This window comes from Tamandua tetradactyla, chromosome 3 (assembly GCF_023851605.1).
Source record: "Tamandua tetradactyla isolate mTamTet1 chromosome 3, mTamTet1.pri, whole genome shotgun sequence".
In the NCBI taxonomy this organism is placed as follows: Eukaryota; Metazoa; Chordata; class Mammalia; order Pilosa; family Myrmecophagidae; genus Tamandua; species Tamandua tetradactyla.
In genome coordinates, this window is record NC_135329.1 from 207635212 (window position 1) to 207652713 (window position 17502).

The 17502-nt window shown below is 57.1% G+C and overlaps 1 long non-coding RNA gene across 2 annotated transcripts; it reads left to right on the plus strand.

Moving 5' to 3' along the window:
* Window positions 1-1118: 1118 nt before the first annotated feature.
* LOC143678218 (uncharacterized) lies at window positions 1119-16523 on the plus strand. Of its 2 annotated transcripts, XR_013173116.1 has the most exons (4): window positions 1119-1586; window positions 6388-6508; window positions 9134-9336; window positions 15216-16523. It is a non-coding gene; the product is annotated as an uncharacterized LOC143678218 (long non-coding RNA). The 2 variants fall into 2 exon arrangements; XR_013173117.1 differs by lacking the exon at window positions 9134-9336 and having other exon boundaries at window positions 15216-16522.
* Window positions 16524-17502: the final 979 nt, after the last annotated feature.

A 17502-nucleotide genomic window follows, 5' to 3' on the forward strand; every position in this document is an offset into this window, starting at 1 on the left:
CCTGGTGGGTCCTGGGGGCAGGGGACTGCTCAGCTGGAGGCTGCTGTCTCAGTGGAGAGAAGAGGGAGGCAGCTCAGGAGGGCCTTGGCAATTTTATTCCAGACTTTGGTGGGAGGGAGGAGGCAGAAAGCAGGGATAGGGAAGCAGAGTGGGGTCTCCGAGTGGTGAAGTCCGAAGGCCCCTGACCTGCCCTCTGACCTTGATCAGGGAGAAGGTCACCAAACCTCTGGAAATAAAAGCAGCCCCAATCCCTCTGCCCCATCTTTTGTGGAAAACCTGGGGACCGTGTGAGGGCCAGGAGCCCTAAACTCCCGGCACAGGGCACGCAGTACTTGAGCTGTCTCCTGCTAACTCGCTTTCCCCAGGAGTCCAGATCTGTGCTCTCTTCCCTTCAGGCCCCGTGGGGCTCTGCACTCCAAGAGGACAGATGCCCTGCTGGCCTCACTGGTCCCTGCCTGGCAGCCTCGGGCAGGACCCCTGATCCTCCCAGACGCCCCCAGCTGCCAGTCCCAGCTATCAGGGCAGAGTGAGAACTGTGCTTCCCTGCTCCACGTTCCATCCCTACACACCTGTGAGGTTTTAGTCTCACAAAACCCTCTCCAGCACAGGATCTTATTTAATCCTCACAACAACACAGGAGATAGACCCTTAATATCTTGATCTGAACAACTTCAGGAGCCACCTCCGAGGTAAGGGCCTTACCCTGGGTCTCAGAGCCTATTTCCAGGATTTTTGCTGCAAATACTGGGCTTTTGCCCCTCCCTCCCCACCATCCCACTCCTGGTCACCGTGGGAGAGATGAAGGCAGCAGTCTCATGCCAATTGTCCCTGGGCAGAACTGGGAAAGGGTCCCAGTTTAGAGTCACCAGGGATTGGAGGCAGAACTGGGTTTCACTTCACACCCAGGGTGGATGGGGCTGGGGAGGTGGGGAGCCCTGGGGAGGAGAGGCTACCAACTGTCCCTGAGGGGGGGGGTGGAGTGGGGCGTGCCTGGGCAGGCGAGTGGGGACAAAGAGGGCTCTGGCACACCTGGCCGCCAACCCAGATTCAAAGTGGCATCTGCAGCTGTGATTGGTGGCCCTGTCCCTCGCCCCACCCCTTCCCCTTCACCTCCCAGGCAGCTGAGAGAGAAGGATGGAATGGAGAAGGCCCCTCATTTCAAGTCATGGAGCAGGGGCCTGGCTGGCAGCTTCCTCTCCTGACTCCAAACCTTGTCGGAGTCCTACTACCGCCCGCTGTCCCAGTGGACCCCGGAGCTGCCTCGGGCCATCTAACCACCCATCCCCTGAGATCGCAACACCGCCCCACTGCGCTCTCTGCCCCTCCCCTGTTCTCGGGCCCTTCTCCCAGTCCAGCCACCAGGCCCCGGCCACGACCCCGGAAAGGGCAGTTTCCTGTATCCTCGCCCCTTTCCACCTGAGCCCCGCGGCCCTGCTGTGACCCGGGACCCTGCCCGTCGGGCCTCTCCGCGAGGTCGTGGCCGAAGCCGCTTCCGGGGCTCCGAGGCACCCCGCGCGCAGCTGGGCCGAGGTGGGGACGTTGAGCGGGGCGGCGGCGGGGGCTTGGTCCCGCACCCAGGTGGCTCGGTAAGGGGTTGGCCGCGGGGGCTGGGCAGGAACCCGACTCCCGCCTGCGCCCCGCCCCGGCGCAGATGGCGGGGGCGCGGGCGGCTCCCGGCTCGGGTTTCGGCCGCCAGGGGCGGGACGGGTCCCCGCTGGTCCCGGGGCCAATCCCGGCCGGGCCGGGGCCTCCAACCACCGCCAACCGCCAATCCCGGCCCGGCCCGGCCGCCCCCGCCGCGTCCATTGTTCCCGCTCGGCCCGGCGGCCCCGGCGCGCCCACCCGCCGCCCGCCGCCCGCCGCCCGGCCTCGGGCCCTGCGCCTTCCGGCCCGCGCGGACCCGGCCGTGTGCGCGCGCGTGTGCCCGAGAGTCTGAGCGCGTGTGCAGGCCCTCCTGTCGCCTGCTAGTGGCCTTGCACGCTCGTGTGCCTGCGGCTGCCCCAGGGGCACGAAGGGCTTGCTCAAAGCCCAGAAAAGCGCTTTTGGGAGGGCGGGCTTTGGCTCCTAGCGGGGTTGCGGGCGGACGCCAGGCCCGGGCAGTGGGCCAGCCGGACCCACCTTTCCTTCCCAGGCCGCGCGGGCTTCCTCGCGCGCGCCCTCGCGGCCCGTGCACAGGCCGCCCCCATCCCTAAATTATGCACCTAATCAACTCGGGCCTTCCTTCCATATCCAACTTAGGGCGGCCTCCTCAGCGAGGTCTCTGGAGTCGCAGGTGCCTGCCCTCCGTGGTCCCCCCCCCCCCCAGTGCTGCATCCCCCAGTGAGCTCCCTGAGGAGGGGGTGACCCAGACCCAGCGCTGGGCTGACAGTGGGGCTCCCTGAGCATCTGCGAGTCCCTGTCCCCACAAACAGCAGCAGCAAGCTCTCACCCCACAGTCCCCGAGGGCTGCCCAGCACCCGCAGGCCCAATCTTCGCTAGGGCAGAGACTCGAGAGGCTCTGCCACTTAACAGCTGGAGCCTCTGTTTCCTCTTGTGTGAAATGGGGACGCTTACAGTATTGATGTCAGCTCTTATCCCAGAGTGGTTGTAAGCCCATGCCACAGCCTCCCCCAGATCCCCTAATCGAAGGGGACCCCCAGGAGTCCTCTTTGGAATTTCCTCTCCTGCACTCTGGGCCTTCTGCTCAGGACTCAGGCCCCTTCTCCCTTCACTTCATCATCTTCTCCCAGATCCCAATCTGCCCACCTGGACTTCTCTCCTGGACCTCTCTCCTGGGCTCCCTGCAGTCCTGGCCTGCTCTGGACATCTTTAAGACACATCAGACCCCTTTTGTCCCAGACTCAAAGCCCTCACTAGCTCCACCCTGCAAAAGGCCACCACCCTCAGCACTGTCCTGGCCTGAGACCTGGTGTTGCCCGACTCTGCCCACCCCACCCACTCCATCCCGCTCTCTGCCTAGACCCCTGTACAGCCGCCTTGCTCTCCCCCTCCACAGTCCACAGTGCCCCCCTGCAACAGGCTTTCCTCAGCACCCAGTTGCAGCTCCTGGGTGTAACTGACAGGGTCTGCCACCTGACCTGTCCACCTTTCCTGGCCCACCCCCTGTGGCAGTTGAAGCCCATGGCCCAGGCCAGGAGGTTGGGAGTGGGTCCACCGTCCCAGGGCCCTAATAGAAGCAGATGCCAATCCCAGTGGCCACCCGGGGACAGCCTAGGCCAGGCACTAGTGGCTCTGCAAACAGGTTCTGCAACCTACTGCACCTGAGCTCTGCACTTCCTTGCTCTGTGTCCTTGGATTAGACAATTGCCCTCTCTGGCTCTGCCTTGCCAGATGGTTTAATATCAACTCTTGGGAGGCTGGAGCAGAATTTAGGAGCTGTGGGCCAAGGATTGGCAGGGGCCACCGCCCCTCCCAGGGCACTCTTGGGGGTCACAGGTTCTATATCAGCTGTGTGGGTGGGGGTGGGGGAGGGTCTGAGAAGGAAGAGCCAGTTGGGTTCATTGGGGAGGGGGAGAGGGAAGGGGAAGAGAGAAAGAGGGGGAGGGGAGGTGACAAAAGAGACCAGCTGCTGTTTGCACACAAAACCCAAGTTGATAATGAGTGGAGGGGCAGGGGCGGGGCGGGGAAATGTCTTGGCAGGAGCCTCTGCCAGCTGAAGAGTCTGCCCAGAATGGCGCCCCTCCCTACCCCCCCCGCCCCCACTCGGGCCCTCACCACCTATCCCCAGTGCATTAAACTGCTCCCAGCGGATCTTGTCAGGACTGCAGCAGTGGCGGAGTGCCGGGCCAGTGACCTCTCCACCTGGGCCCCGGGCTCAAATCCTCCCCCTCAGCCACATCCTGAGGGCACCCCGGGGAAATCCACAGGAAGTGCCTGAGGACCTCCAGAGAGGAGCTCTGAGGTTCCAGGTGCCTGGAGAGGCTCAGGAGAAGTGGGGGACCCCCACATTTGAGTCTGGAAGAGTCCTGTGCCCCAGGATCCTCCCCGACAGGGGCAAAGGGGCGGAAAAGCTGGGCATGGTGGCCAGAAGGCTCCATCTGCCGCTTGGTCCCCAGTAACACCAGGAGAGCCTCTGGCTGCCCAGGAGGCAGGCTGCAGATGAGCAAAGTGGGGGCATAGGCCTAGGACCCCCACCCCCATTTGCTCCGCAAAGAGCAGCAATCCATGCCTGGAGGAGGATGGAAGGTCTCCCTTGCTGTGCCCCGGGCCCTGCTTGGGCTGTCCCTTCTCTCCCTCTGGCTCCCTGGGCAAGAAGATACCCCTCCCCCAGCGGCTGCCACCCTGTGCTCTGTGGGCACAGCTGCAGGCTGTGTGTGTACAGAGTGTGTGCTGCCTGTGTGCCAGCCTAGCAACGGCTCCCAGGGCCCGGGAGGCCGTGCCGTGCGGGGAGGGCAGCCCACGGTCACCCTCTGGCACCTCTTTCGCTCACACCTACTCCAGAAGAGGGTCAGCCCCTGGCAGGGCCAAGGACCTGCACCCCTGAGGGTCTTGGGCATCTGTCGGCCAGCCCCCTAGGAGCCGGATAGAGCTTTGTGGGGAGAGCACAGCTTTGCCAGGCTCCCTTCTCAGCACCTAACCCCTTCTTCTCAAGGCCTGGAATGAGATGGAGGCGGTGGAAGCAAGGGGTGTCCAGGGAGGCGGGGAAGCTGGGGAAGAGGGAGTGAGCACGCACAGAGGCAGAGGGTCGCCCCGAGGGGTTTATCCTGGAGTTGGTGGGAGGCCCAGAAGATCCTGTGTGAGAAGCAACAAGATGGGCAGGACAGTGGAGAGACCCCGCCACTGCCCGGGTGGGGAGGGGCCCGATGTGGAGGCAGCAGCCCTCATGTAGGGTGTGCTCAGGGGTCAGGGGTCTGGCAGACCTGGCTTCTAGTCCTGACCTTGAGCCAGTGTTGGAGGCTCTCAGGGTCTCAGTCCCCTCCACCGTGAGCTGGGGACAAGGCGGTGACCTCCCTTGTGGGTTGGCTGCCAGGGTTAGATGACGTAATGCGCGCAGCACCCCTAGCCCCACATCTGGCACGTGGGCTCCCTGGAAGAGGACTAGTGTTACCAGAGGCGAGAGGGGTGGCAGGACGGGGCACACGGCCTGCCCCTCGAGGGCGATGCTCACCTCGCTTCCTGGGAGACTCCAGGAGAGGGTGAAGACTGCAGGGACATGATGGGTCCCAAGGGGAGGGCTGTGGCCAAGTCTACAAATGGCAGGAGGTTCCCCAGAGCCCCAACTTGGAACGGGGATGGGAAGGGCTTGGGGAGGGCAGAAGTGACGGGTGGGAGGTAGGAGGGGCACACCACCTTGAGGACCCCCAGGGCGCCCGTGCTACATCTGGGTGCCAGCAAGGAACAGGCAGGGTGGGGGGTGGGAGCCGGCACTTGGCCAGGTTCTAGATCGTTTCTGCCACCCTGGGAGAATGGGATGACACAGAAGGTACGGCAAAGGAGAGAAAAGCGAAGTGGTAAGTGTCCCGTGCCCGAGGCTATGGCATGCCCCCATTTTGCTGAGTCCATCTCAGCCTGTGTTCAGCGGCGTTTTCTTGAGCTTGATTTCACATATGAACACGGCCCCCGGCCTCGGTGCAGGGGCTTCAGGAGCAGCCCACCCTCAGGGTGGAGAATGCCCGCTTAAGAGCCTGAGGCTAGTGCCACAGAGGCCAGCTTGGTGCCACCCTGCGAGGGGACCAGGCTGGCCAGGGCCCAAGGTCTCACCTCCCCACTCCGCTCAGACCACAGAGGAGGCATTGATGGCAAAAGGCACCAGAGGCCATGGCAGCTGGCATGACATGGGCACCACTGGGTCTCAGAACAGGGAGCCAGGAAGATTCCTACAGCATCCAGTCCTCTACCGGGCTCTGGGGCCCAGGGCTGAGTGCCCCTGGTCAGGATCAGAACCCTGGGTGCTTCTCAAGAGTGGTTGCCTGAACTGGTGCCCACACACCTTGGAGGGAAGAACCACCGTCCCTCCTTCCACACTCAGTTTCCCCAGGGGACCTCACTGACCCTCGTCTGCCACCAGCTGACACTGAAAGTCTGTGCCTGGCTCATCTCTGGCCTCGCCTCCCACTAGACATCCCCAGGCCCCGGGCTTGCCCTGCAGGCTCCCCCTTCCTCTCCGACTCTCTGCTCGCCTTGCCCTGAGCCTTACCTATGATTCCTGCTGGTCCCAGTCTCTTACTTATTCCTCAAGCCTCGGCTCAGGCTCGCCTCCTCGGTGGAGCCCTCTGGGATTGCTCCAGGCAGACTTAGGCCCCCGAATTCCCCATCCCCCCACCCCTGCACCTTGCAGGTCCCTCCAATGCAGTCTTCATCTTAATTATGCTAGATTATAACTGTTCACATGCAGAGCTCCTTGGAGCTGGAACTCAGTTCAATATTTTCATCCCTTTCTACTCGCAGGAATGGAATAAACATGACAGTGACCAGAGGACAGCTCTGCCCCTCCCAGCTGACGTTACGTGAGCTGTCATCCCCGGAGACCACCTCACCTGAATGCTTTTGGCTGAACGAACGAAGTCAGGTAAGCTTGCCCGGCTCTGTTTACACCCCACACACCCGAGCCCTGGATGACAGATGTGTGCAAGGACACGCACCCTCACCCAGACATGCGCCCACACAGACACACCCAGGAACATATGCACAAAGACACGCACCCCCAAAGACACGTAATCAGACACGTGTGCACACAGACACATGCACACACACCCACACCCACAGACATGCATACCCAGAGATACGCAGAAATACACGTGCACACAGACATGTACGTGCACAGATACGCATCTGTACACCTTCACATACTGACATCTGCATACACACTGGCACCTGCATACACAGACAAATGCAGGTGCAGGTGTGCACACACACTGATGCATGCACACACAGACACTCAGACATAAGTAAAATATAGTCACAGATATGCACATACATATGCCCTCAGACATTCATGCATACAAGTGCATGCACACACAGAGACTCATTTGCACACTCACACATCTGTGCATACACACACACCCATACACACAGGTAACACATGCACACACACAGGTACCCACCAGTGCACACCCAGCCAGCCTGAGGGGGTGGAGGTGGAACTGGCGATCGACGCCCGGCAGCTGCCACCCGCTTCCTGGACGAGCCCCCAGGCCGGCAGAGGGCGCCCAAGGCCCCTCCGCTCCTGGCCGGGCCACGGCGGCAGAGAGGGAGAGCACGTGATCACAACCCGCCCTCCCAAGCCTGTCCCCTTTGTTCCCCCGGCTGGGAGGAGGTGACTGTGTCTGGGGCTGTGCGGCCACAGAGCCCACTGGGCCCTGCCCGGTCACGCTGGTTTCGATCCCAGAGATGAGCCTGGGGACTATGGGACCGAGGCCCTGCACAGGTGCCTGGCATGGGACTGCAACCACCGCCCCTGCAGCTAAGTGCTTGTGAGCTTCTGCTCCTGCTCCTGCTCAGGAGCAGCAAAATGGGAGGCGACAGCCCCACAGGCCGCTGTGGTCTCACCCGCTGAAGACCCCAAGCCCCTCGACTCTCCCCTTCTTACCCAGGGCCTAACTTTTGTCCCCTCGCAACTGTGCGGCAGGACTTTGGTTCCTTAAGGACAGAAGCTGGCTGTCCTTGCCCCTGTCACCTGGAGTCCTGGGGCAGTGCAAAGTAGGGGTTACCTGTGGGGAGTCAGACAATCCTTCATAACCCACCCCAGCACTTATGAGATAGCCTTGAGTCAGTGACTTGCTGAACCTCAGTTTCCCCATCTGTATAATGGGCATCCTAGCAGGTGGGCGCAATGGGAAGTGAGCCCTGGTTTTGGGCCTGGCATGCAGTAGGTGCTAGGTAGAAGTTGGCTGCTCTTCTTGTGGGACTACTGTCTACCAAGCCCTTTGCTACCTGAGCTCCGGAAATGTGCCTGGACCCCAGTAGAGATTTGCTTAACAAACCTGGCATGTAAATAGGGTCAGCTTGGGAATGCCACACCTGTGCTACCAGCAGCCAGCGGGCAGCAGGGAGCGCTGGCGTGATGTCTGGCCTTGTTTTCCAAGTGGTTTGTTTCTTGGAGACTTGAGTTTCTATTCCTGCTGGGGCTGGACTCACACTTTGACTGGCTCCTTACCCCATCCCAGGAAGAATGGGCTGTCCCTGCCTGGCCTCTTCCGTACACCCCCTCTCTGGGGTGCCCTGACATAATCAGGCCCTGTGCAGCTCAGGAGGAGTATCTGTACCTCCTTTCCTCCCCCAGCCTCAGATAGATGGAGGGTGGGGTTCCCCCTGCCCCAGAGGCATTTCTGTACCTTCTGTAGGTAGGTGCGGAGCACTGGCCAGGCCTGGGGTGGGATGGGCCCTCCTGTCTACCCCCTGCTGGCCCCTTGCTCAGTGGCCAGTGCAGGGAGCTCTGCAGGGCCCTGCAGGCTGTGCTGGCTATCATCGGCTCAGCCTTGCCCCAAGGGAATTAGCTGGTCCTGGAGGAGCAGCACCGAGGCCTGCAGGCTCCCAGCCCTGGATGGTGATTCATTCACCACAGCCTCGCCCTGCCAAAGGCCAGTGGCATCTCTGCCCCAGCCTATGGCCTGGCTGGTGGCCGCGGCAGGAGGCTGGTGCTCAGAGTGGCTCTGGCGCTGCACATCCGTCTGTCCATCTTCCTTACTTGGGCTGCTACTGCCTCCCTTGGTCATGCGTGCAGACACACGCCTGTCCCTCCCACGCACAGGCCTGGCGGCCCCGGGTCTGCACTCAGCGCTGCTTCAGCTGACCTGCCCACCAATGCCGGGCTCAGCTTCCCTCCTGCTCCTTGGTCTCTTGGGCACCTTGAGTGAGCTAAGGGAGGCCCCCGCATCCTTCTCCCCGTCCCTGCAACTGAAGCCCTGGGATCTACTTAGCTGCTCCTGATGAAAAAGAGGCTCTGTCCCGGAAGGTGCCCAGGGTGCTGCCTGAGGTCTGGCCCCTGCCAGGCTCCGGCTGAGCCTCACCTTTAGAGAGGGAGGCAGCACTTTGGTCCCTGCCACAGAAGTCCTTAGGAACCCAGTGCACATCCCTTCGATGATGCTCTCCCCCCTTTTTATTTACTCAACAGAAGTTAGGAGCTCAGCGAGCAGATGTTGAATGAATGCTGCCCTTCCCCTATAGCAAATGTGATTTCTCTTCATCTACTCAGGTGACTCACATCTTCTAAGATCTCTCTGGCCTAGAAACTGGCCTACTGTGTGCACAGGGTGGAAAGTGCCCGCTTTTCCGGCCAGAAGACCCGAACACCAGGTCCCATGCTCTGCCCATGAGCTGTGACCAAGGGCAGGTCATTTCACGTCTCTGAACCAAGTTGCCCCTGTGGTCCCATGGGGCTACGATCCCCTTCCCCAGGTGGGTTCTGAGGATCCCATGCGTTTATCTTGTGCAGGTAATGAGGGGCCTAGAGACAGCTCCCAAAGGACAGCTGTCGCCCTAAGGGACACTTGCCGGGGACTTCCTTAGCACCTCTGCATGCCTCACTGCTCTGTTGTGCCCTACTCCTTCATGTGGTGCTCTGCATATGCTCTCAAATGGTTTCATCGTAAAAACAATATCTGTGGAGCAGCTTACAGTTTGCACAGTGCTTTTTCTCATCTGCTCCCACCCTCCCCTGAAGAAAAGGAGGATCGAGAATTTCAGCAATTTCTCAGACCACAGAGGGGAAGGAAATGGAGCCCACCATTGCCCCCACCCCTACCCACTGGGGCCTGCTGATTCCGAGTCCATGGAGGCTGCTGCTCCATCTGCCATGATCAGATCTGTCAAGTCCAGCAGGGGTGGGAGGGTTTGGAAGGGAGTTAGGCTGGGGGCAAGGAGTCCCCCTGGGATCTGATGGCCAATGGGGGAGGCAGGGTTCTCTACTGAGCAGGGCTGTGCTGCGATGCCCTGGTGGCCCTGGGTGATTGTGGGCTCACCTGTGTGCACAGGGGACCCCCCTCCCTCCCCTCTCAGAGACTTATGGAGGGATCATACCTCCCAGGGCAGGATGTGGGATTAGGATAGCTTCACAATTCCTTTCTGTTCTGAGGCTTAGGTGAATCTGAAATTTCTAGAAGAGAATTGAGCCAAATGTCTCCACTGGAACTGAGCTTCCATTATTTTCCAGATAAACTGCGTTGTTATCTGTTTGGTCCTTTGGTTGTTTTATTGTTTGGATCCAAAAACAGAGGTAGGGTGAAAAGCAGGGAAGGGGGCTGGGGACTGGTGGTGTGGAGGAGAGGTCTGCAGGGGAGATTCGGAATCCACCTGGAGCAGTCCACCCTGGAGCCCCAAAGCCCCATGACTCTTTCTAGGGCAGTGCTGAGGACACCTCCTCTGGGAAGCCCTCCCTAACTGCTCAGGCAGATCTTCTTCTCTCCCTCCTGCATTTCCCACTGCTGTGGCTGTCTGCTCACTCTGTAACCTTTGTGACTGTGCCTGCTTCCCCCACTGGACAGTGAACAGGGCAGGGAGTTTGAGTATGAGTGTGCATGCTCACATTTTGAAAAGCTAAACAAAAATTTGGAAAAGTACCAAGGAGAATAAAGTCAACAGGTGTGAACCTGCGTGGACTGTGTGATGATGATTGTGCGGACAATCCAAGTGTGCACACTGAGACCAGATGTGATACTGCAAAGGGGTCTGTCTGAGAGAGTAGAGGGCCCTGCTGCGCGCCTCCTCCTCATGGGTTTCTGGCTCCATAGGAAGGCAGGCTCCCTCATTGAAGGGCAGCAGGTCCTAGTTCCCGGGGCTTCAAGCCGGGACACTGGCTCTTTCCACACTTTGACTGGGGGAGGAGAGGCTGCTGGCCCCAATACCACGCCCATGCCCTGACCTCCCAGCCACCATCAGCACCGGGTGACTTGCATATGGTGGCAGGGGCTGATAAGGACATTGTTCCCTGGAGAGGACAAGCAGGGGCTGATATCCATGCACACTTAAGCACACACAAGCACGTACATACATACAAACTCATCTGCAGAAGTCCTGGGCTGTGAGGCCTAAGAAAGTGTGTTTCTGGAGGGAGCTTGGGGTGAGAGTGCAGGGTTCAGGAGGCCTCGAGGCCCCACATCCTCAGGCCAGGGATGCTTTGACTAGAGATTACAAGATGCCTGAGGTGTCCTGGGAGGGGGCTTGGTGGGGGTAAGAGTCACAAGCTGGGCTAGTGACCTTGGAGCTAATGCCACCAACCACAGGCATTAGCTCATTTCTTGAAAAGCACCAATCATGGAACTTTGTAAGCCCAAGAATGGCAGTTACCACTCAGTTCTAAGTTGTGAATTGCTGTCGCTGAGATGGGAACAAAATGACTGCCAGCCAGCCAAGTGTCCTGGAAAAGCTCCCATGCTCCCGGTTCTGTTCTGCAGAGCAGTTGGGCTGTTCTCCTGGAGCCTGAGAGTCAGCTCTGGGCCCACCAAGGTGTATACAGAGATGGCATTTGGGCGTTTGGGTCCCTCCCCCATTCCCCTGGCGGCCTGTGAGACCCTTGGGGTCAGGGGCCTTCCCCAGGGAGCCCCTTCTGAGGGTCAGGGGCGGCCTGCAGGACAAGGCGCCCTTCACCAGCCTGGCTTTGGTCTCTCTGCACCATGGAGTGGCCGGGTATAGCCTCCCAGGAGAGGGGGTAGGGAGGTCACTGGGTGCAAGGGCTCAGAGCTCCTCCAGCTTGTTCCAGGGCAGAGATGAGCCACACTCCCTTGAGACATGCTGGCCCTCCCCAGGAGGGGCAATCCCCTGCCAGGACAGAGCAACCTGAATTATTCAGTTGAATGCCATGGTGAGGAGGGAGCTGCTGATTTTTCTGTTATCCTTAATAATAAAGTGAACTTAACAATCCTTTGGAAAGTCCCCCAAAGACAAGAGACTGGTAGCAGGGAAGACTGGAAGCTGCGGTGAACGTGAAGAGCAAGGAAGGGGCAGAGCAGGTGCCCAGGCCGCGCGCGCGCGCGCGCGCGTGTGTGTGTGTGTGTGTGTTGCAGAGCTCAGGGCAGGAGCGAGGGGAGCCTGGTGCTGTGCAGCTGGGTGGCACAGGCTGACCGCCCTCTGTCCCCACCACTTCCCTGTGGGACCCTCGCTTCCCATCTGTAAAATGGGGACATCTGCCTTGGCTGGTCGGGAACTTGCAGGACATAATCCTACAAGAGTGTATAGTCAGTCTAATAACCTACCACCAGGCCTGGGTTCTTAGGTTTATAGAATTACCTAAAGAACAACACGGAAAAAACAAGTGGAGTGGGGCTCAGGGAAAGCAGGGCAGGAACTCTTCAGAGGTCTCGTTGACCTGGGGGTGGGGGCAGGGCTCCCAGGGCACGGAGTGTCCCCGCCACCAGGACAGGGGAAGACATGGTCAGTTACAAGGTCCTGAAGGTCCGCGGGGAAAGGGAAGCAAGTCATGCAGGAGAAACCCAGGTCTCCCAGATTATAATGAACGGCTGATGTTTTTGAAGCCCTTTCGTGAACTTTCAGCCTCACCTTAGGAGGCTATTAGTACTGTTCCCATTTATAGGTGAGAACACAGAGGTCCTCTCTCCTGAGGACTCGCAGCTCCGAGCCACAGATGTGAGTGGGGTGGGTAGGGAGCCCCCTCAACCTCTCTTCCAGGAGGGGGAAGTGGGGACCGACCCCAGGCAGCCTGAGCCCCACCACTCATGCTAACCACCAGGCAACACTGCCCCACTGGCACTGAGGCCCGAGAGAAATGTGTCTTGTGGGTCCCTATAAAGGGACACTGGGCAATGCAGGACTTCCAGCCCTAGAGCAAGGCTCTGGGGGGTCTTAACCTGGAGCACCCAGGGCGGATGCTACCAGCTGTTAGCCGGGGTCATGAAAACTCTCAATTGGAGCCTTAAGCTTTTCATGAGAGAACTTAGTAGTGAGTTCTTGGTGACCAAAAGCTGCAAAATGCCTTTCCCTCTTGGTGGCCAGGTCCCTCGCAGGGCCAGAACCCCCTATATGGGAAGCCTTCCCTGCACCCCATGCAGCCCAAGAGGCGTCAGCCGAGGAATGAGGGCCCCGAAATAACCCCCATCACCAATCAACAGAGGAGGCCAGAGATGCTGTGCGTGATGGGGAGGGGGAGGGGCGGGCAGGGGGAACATGAAGCTAAGGAGGGCACTGCTTAGTGACCAGGGACTGTTCCCCTTGAACGCTGGGGGCCGCCCCTCCCATTGAAGGTAGCGTGCAGTTCAAGGGGCAGGGGATGCACTGCCTGGGCACAGATCCCAGCTCTGCCCCTTACTAATTCTATGTCCTTGGGCAACACTTACTTGTCCCTTGCCTCAGTTTCCCCCTTCGTAAGGTGGGAAGGGAAGATGAACGAGCAATGTCCAGCCCAGAGAACATTCATGAACAGGAGCCAAGGACCTCGCTGGCAGCCCCTCTGCTCTTACATTTAAGTGTGCCAGGGAGGCGGCTGTGGCCACGCGCTGTGGCAGGGATGGAGCAGGCCTATGGTTTCCTGCCAGGCAGCCTTGCACAGGTGGAAGGGCACCCTGAAGGGCCTCTGCTTGGTTGAGGGAAACCAGGCTAGAAGTGTCCCTCTTCCCACAGGCCCTCCTGCTCCAAGCTCTTGCTCCTGCATTCATTCACCTTGCCTGCCTCCTCTTCGGAGGGTCTCGCCAAGCCCTCCTTGCTCCAAGAAGCACCCCCCGCTCCCAGCCCCGCTCTGGCCACTGTGGTCTCTTGATTTTCAGAGCTGGTGTCAGCCAGGGCCCCACACCCAGGGGAGGCAGGGTGGGGCATATGGCCAGGGGCTACTCTGTTGGGTCCTGGGCCAATCAGTCCCCCTTTCCAGACCCCAGCACCTTCACCTGTAAAATCAGGCTGTTTCCCACGCTCTGATTCGACCATTCAGTATAACTGTTTCAAATGTGTTCATTTTTTTCTGAGTTCTGGCATTGAGTGGGCCTCAACACCTCTGGATAGGACTTTGGGGACACTGGGCCCAATTCTGTTTGACTCAGAGCAAATTCATAATCAATCTGATTCTTCTTAAAAAGTATTAGTTTTTTTTTCAAATACTCCATATCCACTAAACATACACTCCTCCTTCTCTCTAACCCTGGTAACCTCTAATCTGCTTTCTATCCCTGCAAATCTGCTATTTCTAGACAGTGCTTGTAAGTGACATCGTACAATGTTTGCCCTGTGTGTCTTGCTTATGCCACTGAGCATAATGTTTCCAAGGTTATTCCATGTTGCAGTGTGCCTCACTCAGAACTTCATTCTTTCTTATGGCCCATTAACACTCAATTGTGTGTATGTACCACTGTTTTTATCCTTTGCTTTGTTGATGGGCTCTTGAGCTGTTTCTACCTTTCAGCAATTGTGAAGAGGGCTGCTATGAACCCTGGTGTACAAGTAGCTGTTTGTGATCCTGTTTTTACTTTCTTTGGGTATTTACCTAGAAGTGGGATTGCTGGGTCATATGGTAATTCTATATTTAACTTTTTGAGGAACTGCCATATTGCTTTCCTTAGTGGCTGCACCATTTTACATTTTTCACCAACAATGCACTGGATTTCCTATTTCTCTGCATCCTTTTCAATACTTGTTATTTTCAGTTTTCCTGTTTTTTAATAACAGCCATCCTTGGGGGTGTAAAGTGATATCTCATTATAGTTTTCATTTGCATTTCCCTAATGGTTAATGATGTTGAGCATCTTTTCATGTGCTTATTGACCATTTGTATATCTTCTTTGGAAAAACATCTAGTCACATTCTTTGCCCATTTTTAAATTGGGTTGTTTGTCTTTTCCTTGTTGTGTTGTAACGGTTGTTTATATGTTCTGGATACTAAGCCTAACAGTCACTTCTTGATGAAGGTCTGGGGCCTTGCAGAGTGGGGGCCACAATCAGACCTGGCCCCCCACCCTACCAGGCCCACAGTTGTCCATGCCCGGAAACCTGCTCCCATTCTAGCAGATGATGGGGATGAGGTGGGGAAGGTAAAGAGACCTGCTTAGAACCAGCATCTAGCAAGAACAGGAGTGAATCCTATTGGGTTCTGTGAACTCCCCATACCCTCTGCTGGCCCCGGATGGAGGCACAGCCAGGAAAGGGGGGCTGGGAAAGAGGCATGGAGAAGCCACACTATCACCAGGTCATAGTTTTCCATGGAGATATAAGCTTTAAGTAACCAAAAGTTCACAGCTAAGGGTGTTTCTTAACTCCCACCTCTCCTCCTCCCTGTTTCATTTCATGTAGGCTCACTTATAAATATTGATTTCTAATTCCCCTTTTATCTATTTCTGCAGGTATTCAGAATGTATTTAACTTTTCATCATGAATGCCCTGAATCCAAAGCCAGCCTGGTTTAAGAGTAGTGGGGACTTCTGAAGAAAATTTCAGAACATATCTTATCATCTTGAAAATCTTAATTGGGGAAACTTTCAACCTATCACATAATCCTAAGGTGCTTAATAGTTTGGGGGCCTAAAAACATGTCCTGAACAAGGACCTTGTACCCCAGAGTGCTGTGGTCTGCAAATATCCAGGATGGAAGTGGGATGGGGGTAGGGCTGGGGCAAGCTGCCGTATGCTGCTTTCCTCCTAGGAGCGGGGTCATCTACTTCTCCCATCTAGCAAGAAGGAAAACTGAGACTCCGTCAGCAACAAAGTGGATAGAGAGGTGTCTGGCCAACACTTTCGAGATAATGAATACTCTTAAAGCAGCTTAGCAAGAGAAAGTGGCATAGCCTGGAGAAAGCTGCTGTTGGTTGGTAGCCATTCAAGCAAGGCTGGGCCACAATAAGTTACAGGACCACTGTGGCTGAGGAAAGCTGCTGGACCACTCTCTTTTTAGGTGTATGGGCTTCTCAATTGGGCTCTGATAGCTACCATTTCCCTACAAATGGCACCATCGATTTCCCTTCCCTGTCAAAGTTTTAGTTCTGGGGCAATGAGGCCACATCCTCTCTTCAGATTTTCCTATAGCATTTTCAAGTGAGAACCGCATGTTTTTTATTCCCTGTGAGATACCCTGAAAAGCTCTTGATGGAGAGACCATTTTGAAAGAAGCCTGTGAAATCTCTTTCCCTTTTCTAGAGACCCTCCCTGGCTTCCACCTAAGTCTAGAAACTCACAGATTTCCCTGCTGGTGACCTGATTAGAGACCCCCCCCCTGCACATGCAATCCCCGTGTTGGGGATTACTCTGTCCCCCACAAAAGCCATGTTCAGATTCCAACCTCTGGCCCAGTGAGTGTAGACCTGTTCTAAATAGGATGTCTTTAGAAAGATGTCTTAACTTTCTAAAGTTAAGGTGTGACTCCTGAATCAGGGTGGGCTCTCATCCAGATGACTGGGGTCTTTCATAAGCAGAGCCAAAAGTCACACAGAAGCTCCCGGGAGCAGCCAGAAGCCGGAAGTCAGTGGAACCCTGAGAAGAAAGGAGAAGGTACCACCATGTGCATTGCCATGTGACAGGAACACCAAGTAACCCCAAAGATTTCTGACCATCCCAGAAGATATTCTGAGAAGAAACAAACTTTGCAGGCTCTGAAACCATTGAGTTAATGAATCGCTGTTGTTAAACCAGCCCATTGTGTGGTATTTGTTTTAGCAGCTGGAAAACTAAGGTCCCTGGGGTGGTGGGGTGTAGAGGGCCTTGTCTGGTCCACTGCTGGGATCATTGAAAACCCTTCATTCTCTGTCCTCTGGTCTGCCATCTACAAGCCAAATGACCCAGCGTCCTCTGGATTCTCCATGGCAAAGAGAAGCAGAGTCCCAGCTGGAAGCTGCTCTTGGATGGAAGGCTGCCAGGACCCTTCTTGGTGGCGGTTATATGTTTCTTCAGAAATGTCCTCCTCTCCAATATGTGAAAGGGGTCTAGACTCACTAGAGTGACCAGCTCATCCCAGTTTGCTGGGGAGTTTCCTGGTTGTAGCACTGAGAGTTCTTCATCCTGGGAATTCCCTCAGTCTTTGGCAAGCTGGGACAGTTGGCCACCCTAAGTCTATACCCCATTCAGCAGCAAAGAGTGAGCAAATTCTGACTGGCTGTGTGTTCTCCATCTTCCCGTGACCCCCCCACCCCACCCCCAACAAGAGTTTGAGGGCACTGCTTTTCCACCACGGGTAAAGGGAAGGTAGAAAAGACCCATTTGGGATTAACATAGAAGAGGAAAGCGTAAGCTTCAAGATGTTACATAGTTTATCTCTCCTGAACTTTGAGTTTGGTTGGTTGGGGACAGTCGGCTTGGCGTGGAAGGACTCCTGCTGGGCCACGGTGGGTCCCCATACGGGGCTATGTGGCAGGGCTCCATCACCAGGCAGGAGGGCACAGGTCTGGGAGTGACCAGTTAAATGCCTCTCCACAGTCACATAGAGGTATTGAGGCTTTACCCTTACAGGCTTCCAGACAGGGTAATAGGTGTGTGTCCGTGTGCTCCTGCAGCGAATACCTTCCCTGTCGCCTGAGGCAGGGCCTCCTCACACCCAGACAGGAACTAGAGCTCAAGGAAAATGCCTGTGGAGCTCAAGCGATGCAAACGTGTGCCTGGACATGAATGGGTGCAGGAAAGAGGAAGGCTGCGGACACAGGT